Here is a 12384-nt window from a genome sequence, read left to right as displayed (position 1 = left end):
TTGCCAGAAGCGGATTAGTCATGCTGACCACATGACCTGGAAGCTGTACGCCGGCTCCCTCGGCCAGTAAAGCGAGATGAGCGCCGCAACCCCAGAGTTGGCCACAACTGGACCTAATGGTCAGGGGTCCCTTTACCTTTACCTTACTGGCTGGTTTTGCTATCCATTTTATGCTTTTATGTCCGTATGCAACTTTATTGCTTTTACATTTTTGCTGATTCGAAGTGTTTCTGTTGCAGTGTGCATTTGACCTGCCACTCACCTTTTAAACTAAGGCATACAGCTCTACACCCAAGCAAATATTATACTTGTATTTGCAGAAGCAAACCCTGAGCAAACTCGAGATGCACATGCCTGGATCTGAATATTCAACCTCCGGTGAACTCAATTTCCTTAATGGCTGAAAGATAACTTGGAAATCAGAAGATAAAAAAGACAGGGCTTTAGAAAAGAAAAAAGAAAAAAGCACGTAACAAAAACTCATTTTTATTATCTTAGCCACAAAATCATGAACACATTGCAAACTGGATGTAAAAAGAACTTTAATCTCTAAAAGGAGTTTTTTTTTTGTTTTTTTTAAAAAAGGCTATTTTTTTCTGACACAAGAATACCGATAGCGTCTCTTCTTGTACCTAAACCTTAATTGAACAATTTCATTCATCCTGAATACTTACATAAATGTATATATACAGTATATTGGTTGCAGTCCAAGTTGGAACAAACCAGGCACAGATAATCCCTTTGATTTCAATGGGCTTAAGCGTGCTCAGTTCTGCATTGGATCGTGGCCACCATTCTCAACTGCACTTTGCCGGCTGCGCTGTGCCAGAATCTCATTCCTGACTTTGTTTTTGAAGGGAAGCTGCTGCTCATCAGCATGCCAGCTTGGCTGCGTCTCATGTTTTGGAACAGAGAACTGCACAGTTAACTGGGAGCACGTAATTTCAAGGGCACTCTTTTTTTCAGAAAAGTGGATCTGTAAAAAAAGATGTCTTTTATTCCCACTTACTGTGACTTAATAAAAAAACCCCCACCCCAAGCCATATTGCTATTTTTCTTAGTTTTGAACACAGAAAGAGTCCTGCTTCGTCAGATCAAATTGAGCCTTCTCTTCCCATGATGGTCAAGCATATGCCTCTTGGAAACCCAAGAGCAATAGCATTGAGGATTGCCAGCTTTCTTACTTGCCTTGCTACTCTGCCTGATTTCCCCCCTGAGAAGCTTAGGAGTACCTAGGTAGTCCTACCACTTATGCTCACAGTACTCTTGGGAGGTAGCTCAGATGGAGAAATAGCAAATGGCCCAAGATCACTGGATAAACTCTATGGCTGTACCCACATCTCTCTATTCTGAGCCCACAATTCCAGCCCAGGGAAAGGAACTTGTTTCAGTCCTCAACTAGAGCCAGGGCTTTTTTGGCTGTGGCTCTGATCTAGTGGAATGCTCTGCCACAAGAGATTAGGGCCCTGCAGTACTTGACATCTTTCCGCAGGGCCTACAAGACAGAGCTGTTCCACCAAGCCTTTGGCCAGGGCACAGCCTGACTCCCTCCTTTGGCAATCTATCCAATGGTTGCCATCAATTTGATTTGAAGTAATTTTTTAATGGAATGATTTGGAAATGTTCTCTTGTTTTATTGTTGTTAGCCGCCCTGAGCCCGGCTTTGGCTGGGGAGGGCGGGATATAAATAAAAATTTATTATTATTATTATTATTATTATTATTATTATTATTAGTCCAAGGGCCAATTCCTTTCTGGCCAACCTTTGGAGGTCCATGTGCCAGTGGCAGAGCAGGTGGAGCCAGAAGCAAAAGCAGACAGAGCAACAAATGTAGATTTTACCATTGTACAATGTGTACAACAGACATCTCTCTCTATCCTCCATCCAAACAAGAGGCATTATCAGAGTTCAAGAACACAAGCCAGCCAGGCAAAAACATTGTGTATGTGTGGAAAGCGGAGCCAGTGAGGGTGTGGCCTAGGAAGAGTTCAAAGGGCCACACATAAATGCCCAGAAGCCATATTTGACCTCCATGCCCAAAGTTTCCCACCCTGGATCTAACACAACACTGGATATGGTATTTGGTGACAATGTTAATCTTATTCAGAGAAGACCCGTTGATCTTAGAGGTTCAGCTCTGTGACTAAGGCTAAATATCAGTTTGAAAGTAAAGGTAAAGGACCCCTGGACAGTTAAGTCCAGTCAAAGGCGACTATGGGGTTGTGGCGCTCATCTCGCTTCCAGGCTGAGGGAGCCGGCGTTTGTCCACAGACAGTTTTCTGGGTCATGTGGCCAGCATGACTAAACTGCTACTGGTGCACAGAGGACCATGACGAGTGCCAGAGTGCACAGAAACGCTGTTTACCTTCCCACCACAGCGGTGTCTATTTATCTACTTGCGCTGGTGTGCTTTCAAACTTCTAGGTTGGCAGGAGCTGGGACAGAGCAACAGGAGCTCACCCAGTCATGGGGATTGATCGGCAAGCCCAAGAGGCTCGGTGGTTTAGGCCACAGCGCCACCCACAGTTTAACTGCAGCCTGGCACATATATACTTGCAGGTCAGACACAGGTAGCCCCCTGACAGTTCCTGAAGCTTCTCTGTTTTTCCATCCCATCAGAGTTCTTTCTCTCCTTATTTGTGCTGGCCTTGAAAATCCTCCTCCCCTCTTCTCTTTCTCTCCCATATGTGGAAGCTGACTACATGTGTGCCTTGGTGCTCAAGCAAATCTCCATCTGATGTAGGTAGGACTTGTGGATGTTGGGGGAGTGTGGCATCCCCACAAAGCACAGAGAGCGTTGTGTGAAACCTCATCCCCTAGCAGCACACCGGCTATTAAAGAGGCTGCCCAATGATGATGATGTTGGTAAATTTATTAGCCACCCCTCAGCAAGTCCCAAGGCTAGCTACAACAATGTAAGATTCAGAATTAAGAGGGGCTTACAGTCACAGGAATAGGGTGCACCCTCAAAGCATGCATCTCAGGTGTCAAAGGCCAGGGCAAATAGGTGTGTTTGCAGAATACGCTGAAAGCTGTATCATGAAGAAGCCAGACAGAATAATACAGCAGCTGGGAATATAACTTTTACCTCTGTGATTTCTACCACCCATTCTGCTGTGCCCTATTCCATGGCCACCCTGAAGCTTTTTTTCACTTGGACAATCCATTCCACATCATCAAGAGATAACAACTTTTATTTCTTTTATTATTATTTGGGGAGGGTGTGGGTGTGTCATGCCCTGCTGCTGATCTTTGCACAGGGCTTTGCTGACGCTCACAGACCTTGAAATCCATCTGGTTTTGCTTGATCAGCCAAGTCCTAAAGGGAGAAGATACTTTTTAAGTCCTCCACGCCACAAATATGCTGGTGACCACTCAGAGAGGTGAAGACCAAAGGCTGTCCTTTGAAATGGAGTGGCTGAAAACCAGCTATGCAGCAGTCCTGTGATGGGTTCTCTGTGCCTTTTGAAAACAATGGGATTTAAGGATTTTAACTCGCTTGGCTAGAATTGAGAGAGGTTTATCAGAGGTGATTGCAACTCTGGACAAAACTATATCACGGGGCAATGGAGAAGAACTGATGTAAAGAAAGACACCGTTGGGGCTTGGATTGTGTCTCCCTCTCCCTGAAAAAAGTTTTACAGAGCTCAACACCAATTCGAGAGCTGCCACAAAGCTCTCAAAAGGCACCAGAGAGACTCTAGGGGTGAGGCTGAGGAGGCTGCTGTTGCTTTCTCGCCACTGTATTCCAGTGTCACCGCAGCAGATACAAAAGGGGTGTGGCACTGAGGGAGTCAGGTGATGGCAGAGACCAATGGTGATTTGTGTAGTCTTGTAAAGCTGCAAACTCTGGCCCACCTCTTCAGTTTGAGCAACTTGTTCTTCAGACTTTGGCTGGGCTATCCACTTAGATGTGGCATTTAGCCATCGTGAATCTGGGCAGTGTTTTTAGATTGACCTTGAAGTTCTGCTAATATTATAAATTGTAAAGCTTAGGTGTCGTGGCAGAAAGGTGGTTTACAAAAGCAACCAACAAATAATAGCAGTTGTTTCCAGATGACCTGTTTTTCGATCATTCATACTGATCTGCAGGGCCGGATTTAGGTTTGATGAGGCCCTAAGCTACTGAAGGTAATGGGGTCTTTTATATGTCCAGCTGTCCTTTGTCAACAACAAATTGTCACTGTTTTTTGTGTTGAATATATGCTATATGGTAATTTATGGACCTAATAAATATCTAAAGCCATTTACACATAACAAAATAGGAGCCTACACAACACAAAACACTGTTGCTGTATGTAAATTTTATTTGATTTGTTTTTTTATCTTATATTTGGAGATGTACATCCATGTTTTTTTTCCTTTAAATTTTTTTGGGGGCCCCAAGAGAGTGGGGTGCTAAGCTATAGCTTGTTTAGCTTATATGTAAATCTGGCACTGCTGATCTGTCTGCAGAAAGATAAGACAATTCTGTCTATTTTTTAAGTCTCCATACCAATTTGTTTCCAGGGCAGGTAGGTGACACTGCATGAAGCATTATCACCCACTTCATACGGGAAGTGGCAGCCCTTAAAGATACCATACAATGGCTTTGGACTTGATTTGTGACCCACTTAAGAGATGGAGGAGAAATTCAATTCATTTTGCATTTAAAGGTAAGCCCTACTTAATGCGTACTTTACAAACAACATGTGAACTGAAACAGAGCCAGCATTTGAATTTGGCACTCCTCCAAATCTTCCAATGTAGCTCTTCAACTGTGTGCAAAAACACTGCATCTATAAAAGCATATATTAATGAAGATAACAAACATCATTATATATGGGGGAAATTGCTTTGCAAGAATGTGCGTATTAGATAAAATTGCATACCAAAAATGAGTCTTATTAGGAGAAATTTGCACTAAAAGGCTGGTGAATTTTGAGAAAGACTTTAAAAATTAAATAAAATTGCAAACTGATGTGGAAATAAGATTATAAAAATGAGAAACCAAAAACTAACAAATTTCCCCATCCTTGGAAACTCTTTGAGACCATCAGGTCCTAACAATATGGAACAGAGAAGCAAGCGAACTGGGACAGCTCAGTTGGCAGAGCATGAGGCTCTTACTATCAAGGTCATGGATTTGACCCCCATATTGGGCAAAAGATTTCTGTATTGCAGGGGGTCGGACTAGATGACCCTTTTGGTTCCCCCAACTCTACAATTCTATGATACTCCAGGAATGTTGGTTTAATTTGTACACTGCCATATTTCTACACTTACTCAGCCGGTAGTTAGAAGGCTTTACCTGGAGGACTGTGGTTTTCTCTGTTGAGTTCCACATGGCTTATATCTAATCTGTTTTTCTACTTTTTTATGTTTGCATTTTAAATAGCTGACTCCTTATACAGAGCCATTAGTCATTGGTGACATTGGCTTACCCACGTTCTAGTGTGTCAGGGTTATGACAATGATCTTCACCGAGACGTTAATCAGCACAGTGGCAGTGTAAAGAAAACAGAGGATAAGTTGTTGAGGCATTGGCACAGACATAAACAGCCAAGCTGTCTGGTAAAAACCTCATGTACTATGTTTGCTGAAAGAAAAGAGGTCAAGCTCACTGGAACTCACTGGAACTCAATTCTGGCGCTACTTGGGAGAACAAGGGAGGTGTTCAGTTCATGGTGAGTTTGAGCTTAATTTCTCAGGTGAATTGTACTTGAGGAAAGTCATTTAGTTGCAGCTCTAATCTCAAGGAATGTAAATTCAGAACCTGTTAAGCATTTTTGCTTAGGCTACACAATTTATTTCACTTCAGAATACCGTAGAAGACCGCTCTAGACTGGTGTTTTATTGCAGGTATATTCTGCAACATGTCCTTAACACGATAATATTGCATTGGTGATGGATTTATTCTACTTTGTTAGTTTTCTGTGATGCTTCCTTTATGCTGCCACATGTTTGCTGTCCAGAGGGACTATAGCACAACAAAAGCCGGGGAAATAAAAGCCTGAACACTGGTGGTATAGAAAATTATGGGATTTCAGCATGAAGCTATGGGATAGGCACTGAAGCAGCATGACCAAAAACTTTAGCAGGTGCACAAAGTATTGAAAGTGGGCTTGTGTGTGACTGCCCCAATAGCATTAAGGGTGCAAATCATCATGAATGTGCAATAAAAGGGATGTCTACAGGTGCTACAGGTGCTATAGGGACGCGGGTGGCACTGTGGGTTAAACCACAGAGCCTAGAACTTGCCAATCAGAAGGTCGGCGGTTCGAATCCCCGCAACGGGGTGAGCTCCTGTTGCTCGGTCCCAGCTCCTGCCCACCTAGCAGTTCGAAAGCACATCGAAGTGCAAGTAGATAAATAGGTACTGCTCTGGTGGGAAGGTAAACGGCGTTTCTGTGCTCTGCTCTGGTTCGCCAGAAGCGGCTTAGTCATGCTGGCCACATGACCCGGAAGCTGTACACCGACTCCCTTGGCCAATAAAGCGAGATGAGCGCCGCAACCCCAGAGTCGGCCACGACTGGACCTAATGGTCAGGGGTCCCTTTACCTTTACAGGTGCTAAAGATGGCAGGGAGCTATCCGAACACTGAAACTCTGTGTTTCAGTGAGAGCCAGTGTGGTGTAGTGGTTAAGAGCGGTAGTCTCGTAATCTGGTGAACTGGGTTCGCTTCCCCGCTCCTCCACATGCAGCTGCTGGGTGACCTTGGGCTAGTCACACTTCTTTGAAGTCTCTCAGCCCCACTCACCTCACAGAGTGTTTGTTGTGGGGGAAGAAGGGAAAGGAGAATGTTAGCTGCTTTGAGACTCCTTAAAGGGAGTGAAAGGCGGGATATCAAATCCAAACTCTTCTCTGCCCTATAACCCTCTTGGGAACTTGAATTTTAACACCCACCCCCACCCCCACACATGGCTCTCATAGACAAATATCCTTTGCAGCAAATTTAGATCCCTGGAACAATGAGAGGAAAGCAGGACGCTGTCAGGTACTCTCCACTAAGTACCAAGGGAGGGATTGAAAGCTGAATCATATGGAAATACTCAGGTTCACTATCGTCTGGAATCCCCCCTCACCTCTGTTTATGTTGCATCTGCTGTGTAATTGGCTGACAGGCTGACTACTTAATTGTCTACTTTGTTATTGTTGGAATTAGCGCTGTGCCAAAATCTGTCATCCAGTTTCTCGGTAAGTTTCATCCTCAGTCTAAGACGCTTCCATTTTTCTGCCTCCTTCTCGGGGCCTTTGAGAATTTCTTTATAATTTCGGGGTGTGTGGGATTTCCTTTCATTTCATTTCTGATCTTAATCATAGCAAGGTGGCCATGGGTGGGGTGTGTTTTTCTTTCCCTGGAAACGTTTCTCCAGCTCTCTGTCCTGGTTCTGGTTCTGGTTCTGGTTCTGGATCTGGATCTGGGTCTGGGTCTGGGTCTGGGTCTGGGTCTGGGTCTGGGTCTGGGTCTGGGTCTCTCTCTCTCTCTCTCTCTCTCTCTCTCTCTCTCTCTCTCTTTCTCTCTCTCTCTCTGTGATATCATAGGGGTAGAACTGAACCCCCACCGCACATCTTAACGAACCAGAGCTACAGCATTCTTTTGTCATTTCTTGCCCTGCTTAAGAACCTTCTTTATCATCCCTTTAAAAAACAAAAAAAACCAGTCCCTGAAAATTGCAAGAAGCATGTCCCTTTTTAAAAGGAGGAAATGGACATGAGCTTCTCGTGAACTGGCCCTCGCAATGATCTCATTAATTTGCCTCCCCTCCTCCAAAGAAGCAGGAGGTCACGCGAGCAACAGCTGCCTTTATTTATATATATATATATATATATATTTGTTAAAATTTTTAAACATAAATGCAGAAATAAAAAACAATGAAACATATATCATAACATATTTTCTTAGCTTCATTGGACTCCCTCACGTCTCCCGCTCCCACTTGCATCATTGTCAATTCTTACCCGCAATTTATCATCTTGTTTACATTCTTGTATCCCATTCATTTAAAATATAATCTAATATTTCTCCCAAAGGTTTATGTTTTTTCCTCAATCTCACTTGTCATCCTAATTCCATCTAGTTTAGTGGTGCTCAATTATTTATGATCTAGCATCCTTCTTAACATTCAACCAAATTACAATGCTTTTTTAAATAAATCTTAAATTTCTTCCAGTCTTCTTCAACTTTCGCTTCTCCCAGGTCTCGGATTCTGCCGGTCATCTCGGCTAGTTCCATATAGTCTATCAGCTGCATCTGCCACTCTTCCAGTGTGGGTAGATCTTGGGTTTTCCAGCTCTTAGCGATAAGTATCCTTGCTGCTGTTGTTGCATACATAAAAAATGTTCGGTCCTTCCTTAACACCTTCTGGCCGACAATACCCAAAAGGAAGGCCTCTGGTTTCTTAGTGAAGGTATACTTAAATACCTTTTTCAGCTCATTATATATCATTTCCCAGAAAGCCTTCACTCTAGGGCAAGTCCACCAGAGGTGAAAGAATGTTCCTTCATTTTCTTTACATTTCCAACATTTATTATCAGACAAATGGTATATTTTGGCAAGTTTAACTGGGGTCATGTACCATCTATATATCATTTTCATTACATTTTCCTTCAAAGCATTACATGCAGTGAAGTTCAACCCAATGGTCCACAACCTTTCCCAGTCCTCAAACATAATGTTGTGCCCAATGTCCTGTGCCCACTTTATCATAGCCGATTTAACCATTTCATCTTAATTCTGGGCTTTTTGCCCTGCCAGACAAACTTAGAGATGTCTCTCTGCCACTTCTGGAAGCACTCCGTCTTGTCCACAATCTGTAGTGTTTGAAACAAAAACAACATTTTTGGCAATACATTCATCTTAATAGCAGCAATTCGGCCTAACAAAGAAAGTTTCAATTTTGTCCAACTGTCTAAGTCTCTTTTAATTTCAGACCAACATTTTTCATAGTTGTCCTTAAAAAGACTCAGATTTTTTGCTGTTATGTTTACCCCTAGGTACTTTACTTTTTTAACCACAGTTAGTTCTGTCTCTCTCTGAAACCGTTCTGACTCTGTATCTGTCAATTTTTTCCCCAGCACCTTAGTTTTCTGTTTGTTTAATTTAAATCCCGCCACCCGACCAAAGTCTTGAATCAATTGTAACACTCTTTTCGTACTAGATTCTGGCTCCTGCAGGGTCAAGACTAGGTCATCTGCAAAAGCTTTAAGTTTGTATTGTTTCGCTCCGACCTGGATTCCTTCCACCAACCAGTCCCCTCTGATCATATTCAAGAGCACCTCCAGAACCGAAATAAATAGCAGAGGGGAAATGGGGCAGCCTTGTCGTGTTCCTTTTTCAATTTTAAACTCTTCTGTAACCACATTGTTAACTATCAATTTAGCTTTTTGTTCTGAATATATTGCATCAATCCCATTCTCAAAACCCCGTCCCACTCCCATTTCTTTTAAATTTCCCTTCATAAATTTCCAAGAGATATTGTCAAAGGCCTTCTCCGCATCTATAAAAATTAACACTGCTTTTGTATTTATGTCTGTTTGCAAAAGTTCCAAAATGTCAATGATATTCCTTGTGTTAGCAAACAGGTGTCTACCTGGGAGAAAGCCTGCCTGGTCTTTATGAATTACTTCATTTAATACTTTTTTGAGTCTACTTGCCAAAACGTCTGCAAATATTTTGTAATCCACATTTAAAAGGGAGATGGGACGATAGTTCTTAAGTTGTGTCTTTTCAGCTTCCAATTTTGGTATCAATGTGATAAAAGCTTCTTTCCACGATTCCGGCGCCTTCTTCCCCTCCATAATTTCATTGCTGACCTCCATCAGTGGTTGTATCAGATAGTCTTTTAATGTCTTGTAGTACTTGGAGGTCAGCCCATCTGGCCCTGGGGATTTGCCCAATTGCATGTTCTGAATGGCTTGTTCAATCTCTTGTCGTGTTATTTTGCAATTCAGGATTGATCTATTTTCTTGTGACAATTTTGTTAGTCCATTTTTTTCCAAAAATTGTTTAATCTCAACCTCATCTTGCAGCCCTTGAGTATATAATCTTTTGAAATATCTCTGGAAGCACTTTCTGATCTCCACAGGGTTCTGAATATTTCTTCCTTCAGTTTCTAAATTTGTGACTGTATTTAGTTTTTGTCTCCTCTTCAACTGCCAAGCTAGCAGTTTCCCACATTTATTTGCCGATTCAAAAGTTTTTTGTTTCATTAATTTAATCTTCCACTCTATTTCCTGGTTTATCAATTTAGAATATTGTGCTTGGTGAAATTTGATTTCTCTCAGGGTCGGCTGTGACTTCGGATTTGATCTTAACTTCTTCTCCAATTCTTTGATTTTCTCCAATATCTTGTCTTTCCTCTCATTTTGTATCCTTTTCTTTACAGCATTCTGTTGTATCAAGAACCCCCTCATTACAGCCTTACTTGCGTCCCAGATAGTTCTTTTTTCCACCGTAGTGTTCATGTTTATCTCAAAATAGTCCTTCAAGGCTTTTTGGGCCTTCTCAACAATCTCCTGATCTCTAAACAAATTGTCATTCATCTTCCATCTAAAGGAGCCGGTTGGTAGTAGTGTCATGTCCATCTTCGTTGCATTATGGTCGGAGCAGGTCTTTGGGCAGATTTCCACCTTTCTGACCTTGGGTGCCAGACCTCTAGTTATCCATATTTGGTCGATTCTTGTCCAAGTCAGCTGGGCTTCAGAGAAAAATGTTCCCTCTCTTCCCAAGGGGTTCTTCGTTCTCCAAATGTCAATTAAGTCCATATTGTCTGTCATTTCAAAAAAAGTCTTTGGTAGTCTGCCGTCCTTTGTAACATTTTGGCTTTGTGACTTATCCATGTTAGTTGATACGACCCCGTTCATATCTCCCATCATAATGATGTTGTCATAGTCCAGATAATCCAGCATTGTCTCATGCAACTTCTTGTAAAATTCCGATTTCCCTTCATTTGGTGCATAGATTCCTAATAACAAAATCTTCTCTCCTTGATGTTGTATCTCAATTGCTAAAATTCTTCCATGTTCATCTTTAAATAAGAATTTGGGTGACAGGCTCTCTTTTGCATATATCACCACGCCTCTCTTCTTTACTCTGTCCGAAGATATAAATTCCTGGCCAAGTCTTTTGTTTATTAACACTTTTCTGTGAAGCCTAGTCACATGTGTTTCTTGTAGGCAAATGATATCCAATTGTTCCTTTTTTAGTATGTGAAAAATTTTCCTCCTTTTTTCCGGGATGTTACAGCCATTTATATTCCAACTCAAGAGTTGCAGAGACATCCTGAATTAGTCTGATTATTTTCCTGGGGGTGGTGTCTTGTTCACTGGATCTTCAGGTTCCGAGGGTGCAGGTACCGCTGGTGCTCCAGGCCCAGAGGGTAATTCAATTCCCTTTTGAAGGTCCTCTCCGTATGCGGTCAAAAATTTATCTCTGTCTTCCAGTGTTCTGATTTTAACCTTCTTCCCTCTAAAAGTGAAAGATACTCCTTGGGGAAATTCCCACCTGAAGATAATTGAGTTGCTCCTCAACAATTTGACCAGTTCAAGATAGTCAGATCTAAGATCCAACAGTTGTTTAGGGATGTCCTTGTAAATTTCAATTCTTCTATCCGAAATGTCCAGTGACTTTCCGTAGTGTAGGCCCAAAATCTTATCCCTTTCCTCCTTTGATCTCAATGTTATCAAACAGTCTCTGGGCTTCTCTTTCTTTACAAGTCTTCCAAGCCTGAAGGCTGATACGATTTTAAAGTCCTTTTCCTCTAAATTCCAAAACTTGGAAAACTCTTTAGTCAGGAACTCAGCTAAGTTGCCTTCTTCCGCTTCTGGTATCGACCTTATCCTAAGGTTACTCTCCCGGTTCCGCAGTTCTATCATGGAAAGGTAGGTCTGGTGTTCACCTACTTGTTTGCTGAGTGGTCTTACCTCTTGTTCCAAATTTCCCAGTCTTTGGCTAGTATCCTCAGCCAATTTCCGATTTTCTGCCGTGGCCTCCGTCAGTTCTCCAATTGCTTGTACGTTCTGTGATACTTGTCCAGTTAATCTATTTAAACATTCTGTGTTTTGATCAATTTTAGCTGTTTGCTCATCAGCTTTCTTATCCAGAGATTCTACTCTCTTGTCCAAAGATTCCAGTTTTTCGTAGATTTTCTCTAAAATAGAAGCAGTTGCTCCTGAGGCCATATCTTCCAGTTGTAATTGCTCAGTTTCTCCCTCTCCTGCTTGTGGCCGAGAAGCAGCTTCTTCTTCTGAAGGCAGAGTAGGTACAGATGATCTGCATGCCTGAGAGGCTGCGGTTAAAGTTGTTAAAGTTGTTTGTCTAGTTTTTGGTCCCTTTTTTCTTGCGCCACTCATTCCAGAGTTATCTAAAAGTCAAGGTCAAGCTGAGTTGTTCCCATGAGAAA

General features: G+C 42.2%; 1 long non-coding RNA gene across 1 annotated transcript in view; it reads right to left on the bottom strand.

The window, feature by feature from the left end:
• Positions 1 to 200: 200 nt before the first annotated feature.
• Positions 201 to 12384, bottom strand: part of LOC307226412 — a 31668-nt gene continuing 19484 nt past the window's right edge. Inside the window, exon 3 of the long non-coding RNA XR_013843387.1 lies at positions 201 to 976. This is a non-coding gene — a long non-coding RNA (uncharacterized lncRNA). The remainder of the gene's footprint in view (positions 977 to 12384) is intronic.

This window comes from Podarcis cretensis, assembly GCF_951804945.1.
Source record: "Podarcis cretensis genome assembly, chromosome: 11".
Taxonomy (NCBI): domain Eukaryota; kingdom Metazoa; phylum Chordata; class Lepidosauria; order Squamata; family Lacertidae; genus Podarcis; species Podarcis cretensis.
Note: the sequence above shows the minus strand (reverse complement) of the source record. Positions and strands in the feature narration are given on the sequence as shown.